Raw genomic sequence first — 7,300 nt, 5'->3', positions numbered from 1 at the left:
TATGTCCAACCAATAAATGAATCAAAAGCTAAGTAGTCCGTTCTTATATAAAATCAATGTTATGAAATTCGTTAGACGGTGGTTAAGCATTTTATAGAAAACTAGGATAAGACCCGCGCCTTGCGCGGGATTAAGTTATTATTTTTATTATATTTTGGAAAATGAAACAATAGTTTGGCTTCATTTGGATTAGGGGTGTTCAATCCGAATATCGGGTTGGTTTCGGTTCGGTTCGTTTTTTTCGGTATTTCGGTTAGTAAAATATAACTACTATTCTAAATCCATATTTACTTTGACTTTAATCATTCACATACTTTTGAAAGATTTCAACTGGACGATTAAATTGATCAGCCAATCTTGTTGCTTTAAATCATTAGTATTTATATATATATATTATTTAGTTTGAATATTTATTAAATAAAAATTCATATGCGTTATATTTTATGATCATTTGTAACTTATTATACCAAAAAAATAATCTATTGATCACAAAATTTTCAGAGTGGGAACATTCAAATTTCTAATAATATATAGACGTTTTGAAAAATTCAAAATATAACACATAAGAAAAAATATAAATGTTTTTATTATATATTTAATGTGATTTTTTAATATCTTTCAATAATATAAAATTAAAAAAAAAAATTAAGATACCAAAATTGTTATCAAATATTTATTATTCATAATAATTAATTTTCATATATGCGTGAATCATATTAGGTAATTTCGTAGCTTCTAATTAAGGAAAGTGCAAAAAAAAATTTGGTAGATTATTTATCAATTCGATAGTTAGTTTAATAAAAAATATAATGTAAGTTAAGATGGTCCAACCTATTTTTCTAAGAATAGTATATTTTATATAGTCATTTATTAAATGAGGATATATAATCATACAGTTCTATGATCATTCATATCATTTTATAACTGAATATTTAAATCATCGATAACAAAATTTTCAATGTGAAATCTTTAATAAGTTTATAATTTATAAATGTTTTTGAAAATTCATTGAAAGTTTTAATATTAAAATATTTATGTAATCTTATGGTATATAGTATAATCTATATATATATATATATATATATGTGTTTTAAAATCATGTGTATCTTCTTATAATATTAAATAAAAGTTCATATTAATACAATTTTATGATCATTTGTAACTTATTATGACAAAAAAATAATCTATTGATCACAAAATTTTCAGAGTGGGGATCTTCAAATTTCTAATAATTTATAGACGTTTTGAAAAATTCAAAATATAACATATAAGAAAAAATATAAATTTTTTTATTATATATTTAATGTGATTTTTAAATATCTTTTAATACTATAAAATTTAAAGAAAAAGAACTAAGATACAAAAATTGTTATCAAATATTTATTATTCATAATAATTAATTTTCACATATACGTTAATCAGATTAGGGAATTTCGTAGCTTTTATTTAAGGAAAGTGCAAAACATTTTTTGGTACGTTATTTATCAATTCGATAGTTAGTTTTATAAAAAGTGTAATATAAGTTAAGATGGACTAACATATTTTTCTAAAAATAGTATATTTTGTATAGTTATTTATTAAATAAGAATTTATAATCATACGGTTCTATGATCATTCATATCGTTTTATAACAAAATATTTAAATCATCGATAACAAAATTTTCAATCTGAAATCTTTAATAAGTTTATAATTTATAAATGTTCTTGAAAATTCATTGAAAGTTTTAATATTAAAATATTTATGTAATCTTATGGTATATAGTGTTTAATCTATATATATATATATTTATTTTATTATTAAATGATATTTTTTACTCATATGGTTTTAAAATCATGTGTATCTTCTTATAATAAAAATGTTAAACCATTGATCATTAATTTTTAACATAATAATTTTAATAGTTTTAGTCATTTATTGTCGTTTTTAAAAATTCAAAATATAACATATACGAAAAAATCTAAATTTTATTTTTATAGCAAATTTGATTGTTTAATTTATTTTAATAATATAAAATTAAACAAAAAATGATGGAGGAGATATAAATTGTTATCAAATCTTTATTATTAAAATCATTAATTGTCATATATATATTAGTCATTTATGGTAATTCCGTAAGTTTTATTTAAGGAAAGAAAATAGCATATCATATCATTATATCATATAGTTTGACCAACTTATGTATCTAACAACATATAAAAATCGAATGTGGACCTACTTATTTTCCAATTGAATGTAATTGACTACCTAATTGAGTGCCACCTATGCATTGTGGCCTCTTTTAATTAATACAAAATTGAGGTTACATCTTTTCAAATGTTCCTCAATTAATATATAGGGGATTATTGTTTAAATGGATGTTTATGCCGATTTTTTAAACTTTTAGACCAATTTTTTAATATTGGTTTAAAAAATCGTTTCACTTATATCCGATTCGCCGACTAGGCGCCAGCTAAATCGGTTTTTAGAACATTGTATAAAATATTTTAGAAAACTCAAAATAATAAATGAAAATAATTAATGTGAGAAGATCAATATAGTTTCGTACTTTTGTTAGTTTAAATCAAAACAAATAAACAACTGGCAAATAATAACACAACTACAATTTGATATGTGCATCTGCACGTGTGTCTTTCACTTTTATAGATCAAAAATAAGATTGATCAAGTTTTTTAATTGTTTTACATGGTGTTGGATGTAAATATTACTTTTAGATATTTAAGTAAGCAAAGTTATGTGCTATATAAGTCATTTTCCATGTTAAAAAATTTAATAAAATATTTTTTCTTGTATATTTGTTTATAAAACATACCATTTAGTATACTTGTGTAGATTAATACATATATTTTCCAAAATACACATATGATACGAGTTTCAAACTTCTCATTTATTCCTGTAGCTGAATATAAATGTAATAGCATCCTTATCAATTGGGCCACCTCCATCAGTGAATTATAAGTATCTAGTCTATTAAAATATAAATAAAGCAAAAAGAGGAAAAATGTATAGAATGGTTCTCAGAGAAGAGCACATTAAGAGCATGTTTAGTGGGAGGTTTTTAGGATAGAGTTCTTAGCGGAATATAAGAATCTGTCTCTTAATTTTTAACTGAAAAAGCTAAAAATTGGTTCTTAATAAGATATTTAAAAACCGGTTCTTAACTTTTTTAGTTAAAAGTTAAGAGACAAATTCTTATATTCAGCTAAGAACCCGATCCTAAGAACCTCCCAATAATCATGATGAACCTCTACAACAACTCCAAACATATGTACTTTTTTTTACTGATTACTTTTCTACTTTTAAATTAAATTTTAAATACATAATAACTCTGAAAGGAATACTATTTTATCATTAAGAAACCTGGATATATATCTTAACGGATGGCCATGCTCTTAGATACTTAAAAGAGTTTCTAACAATGTAATAGTATTAATTTTATAATTATTTAAATAGAAAAATGCTGTAACCAGTGAAAAGTGACACACATAAATTGAGTCTTGGAAGAGTTTGTCGTAGGAACCTCTCTCTTTATCTTTTATCTTTTATTCTTTTCATACTTTTCATTTTTTCAATATTTAAAAACTTTTCTAAGAGACACATGTTGCAAATGCTATAAGAACAGTTACATGATTAGGTTTCTCATCAAACTTTTCATAATATAAAATAAAAATATAAAAAGTAGAAAAGAAGGAGAAAGACATGAACATAGTGACTTGAACTTGTGGTTGAGATACTCATTTCACACTTAGTTTTTTCCTCATTAATTTAAATTTTTAATGATTTGGTATCCCTTTGGGAATTCAAATGATCGGAAAATATCCTCTGAATACAATGTGATTTCATACACTGTTGTTATGTATTCTATCTACAATCACTTTCACTAAAAAATGTGATATGTCAATGATTATATGGTTTATGACTAAATGTGACATCTATATTATTATTTGAGAAGTGATTTTGCTTATTTGTCATATTTTCCATAATTTTAGATAATTTTATTTATTTGTCATATTCTTATGATTTTGACTGAGGAGTCATCAATTAAATTTATCATATTATTTGAACTTAATTAAATAATTAGAAATAAGAATTAGGATAATCTAAATATTTTGCTCGACCCAATCTTTAAAATCATATTTGGTATAGAATATGTAGCGTAATATACATCAACCAATTTGTAAGAGGTTTAAATTAGTGGAAATTCTAATATGTAAATACTATATAGTGTTCGTAATTTAATTATTATGTTTCAGTCTTTCTCAAAGAAAAAAAAATACATATATATAAATATATATATATTAATGAATTGGACGTTACTGTATTGATAAAAATTTAAGATCTTCATAATTCTCAAATAAATAATACCAATGAACAAAATTTCATATGTATGTGTCGTTAGGTTAATTTTATATATTATAAGTATAGCACGTATTGTATTCTTAGTACATAAATAAATAATTAAATGAGTAGAGGTAAGATTAGAACATAATTCTAAGAATATATCTTCAAAAAGAATTATGTATTATATTATATTAAATAGTATGCTTGAGGCAGTCTTTAAAACAATATTTTTATAGAATATGTGGCTTAATGTTTTAATATGTATTAGTTTATTTTAAATAGTTAATTTATAGTTTGTTATAATGAAATAACATTATATTTGATTGCAGATTACATGTTTTCATCTTTATAAAATATGATAAACAAAATTATCTATCTCCTGAAGTTTCTTCAAATTATCTAAATTTATAAATATATTTTGATTAGAACCCTATCTTTATTAAGTAATATATTATATTTAATATAAAAATAAATAAACATACAAATCTCTTGAGAATGTTTACGGGATCTCTTATATTATATTTCAGAACATCTTGAAATTAATCTTATATTGTTGATTAATTGTGTACACAATTAAACTATACTTTTGATTGTATGGTATCTATAGCGCAACAAGAAAATGTGGAAAATTTATTACTCCATATTACAATGACTATTTGCCAATCAAGTAAAATACATTATTCTGTATTTACTCTGCTTGCTATTGAAACAGCAGAAAACATACTCACATTATTAAACCCAGTTTCATCACTGTAATTTTTATTTCACTTTTCCTCCTTTTCTTATTTTTTATATTTCCTTTCATTTCCCCCATTTTTATTCCTCCCATTTACCCTGAAAATAACCAATCACACTCTATATCTAATAATTAATATTTGTTGATGACGAAAAATAATATTTGTTAAAATCCCAAAACTAACTTTTACTATATCAAGTAATATAAATAATATTTTCAAACTTACTATTTTCTGAAATTGACATAAATATTAGGTATATATCACACCTCATATATGGTTGTTTATCTTTTTAATTTTCACTTTTTCATAATTATGAGATTAATGTGTTAAGATTATTAATATAATATAATATAATTTAATATTATTCTTATATTATTAACCAATCAAAAGTTTCTATCGATCTTTTATCAACAAATTTAATTTATTGAAGTTGTTATGATTATCATCACGTGGACAGTTGCATTTAATTTTGATTTATATTTTTGATAAAAAAAATTAGAATATGCTAATAGCTCATAAATCACCATTAAAGTAAATCTATTTAAATATGACATTAAATAATATAATATTAGAAATTTAATAAGATTTAAAATATTTTATTGATGCACATGGTGCAGAAAACATTAGAAAACACCTAGTTAAATGTATATTTTGAGTATTCAGATATAGTTTTGATATTTCTCTTACTGGTATGTCTTATATTTTAATTCGCAGACTACTAGATATATTTTTGATTTCTTCATATTACTGGATATTTCAGATAATAATTACATGAAACGAAAAAAAATATATATAAAGCTTTAAATATTTACCTATTCTAGAGGAATTCTTGGATAACGGAACCATACAATACTATTACGAACCGAACCGATGTAGAGCCAAAATGAACTAAACTGAAACTATATAGGTCTCTAAAATGGATCCACAAAACCTGGATCCTATTAGTTCTTTACCTGAACCAGACCCATATACATGAATAGTGTTCATTCTCTACAGTTCTCAAATAAATGAAAGATGAAATTTACGAGTCCGGCCTCATCGAGGGACTAATCAAAATGGGACGCAAACCAACACGTATGGTGGTGCGTTAGGTGTAAATGGGATACTTGTACCCTTGTTAGGTGCTTTTCATTCTTCTTTAGAGTATGAGTAGGGCCACCTTAACTATGCGAGCGAGCAATACGACCGTCCCGGACCCATAAAATAAGAGTTTCAATTTAAAAAAAAATGATCTTTTTTTTTTTGTTTTGAAAAAAGGTTCTACTATATGACTCATTGTGAGCGATGAGCTTTGGTGATGGTGACTTCCACCAACAATCGATTGTAACTCTGGCAACGAAGATGCAAACTCCGAGGATTCTTCCTTGTTTCCCTTCGTCTTGGATCTACAGGCATGCAACAAAACTCACGAACAACAAGAAACTACAAAACACAAAGCGTACTGATCATGTTCTTTTAGCTTGTGCAGGCAATAGAAGATCAGACGTTCCGCCAGGGGCGGATCTAAAAAATGAATTAACATGGGCCACAATATATACTATATCATTTACGAAAGTATTAAATATAATTTAATAAATAAATTATATAATAATTTTAAAATAAATGACATTAACCATTAACTATTACATCTTATTTAATGAAATATTTAAATTAAATATTATTAACATAAGATAAGCATTTTATAATATTAAGTATTTATTTTGAGTAATATTAAGATAAATTATATATTACACATATAGCTTCATTATAAATACTTATTAGTTATAGTTGTTAGCTTAACCTAAGTATTATAATTAATAAATACCAAATAAATAACAAAATAAAGTGCACACTTTTTTTCTTCAAAAAACTATACACTAAAGAAAAGACAATCACTCATAAAGGTTTTTGCAACACAATTAAAAAATAATATATATATATTTATGAAAAGTGATTAAAATAAAAACAAATGTACAGAATAAAAATATTGTGTTACCATGTCTCTGGTTTCGCCCTTGAAATTTGCGTTAAACTAAAACATTATTTATCAATTATTTATCTTTAGCCTTATTACAAAAAAAAAAAAATAGATAGGCCAGGGTTTCGAACTCGTGAAGCGTGGGGCACTGCTGTGAGTCTTATAACCAAAAAGAGCTAATAATAAGAGCTATCCGTTCTATATGCGCGCAAGAAATATATAGTTTTAGTATGTGGCACATGCGACACCCTGCTCTACCGTGGGTCC

Source organism: Brassica napus, chromosome A2, assembly GCF_020379485.1.
Source record: "Brassica napus cultivar Da-Ae chromosome A2, Da-Ae, whole genome shotgun sequence".
Classification (NCBI taxonomy): Eukaryota; Viridiplantae; Streptophyta; class Magnoliopsida; order Brassicales; family Brassicaceae; genus Brassica; species Brassica napus.
This window is presented reverse-complemented; position numbering follows the sequence as displayed.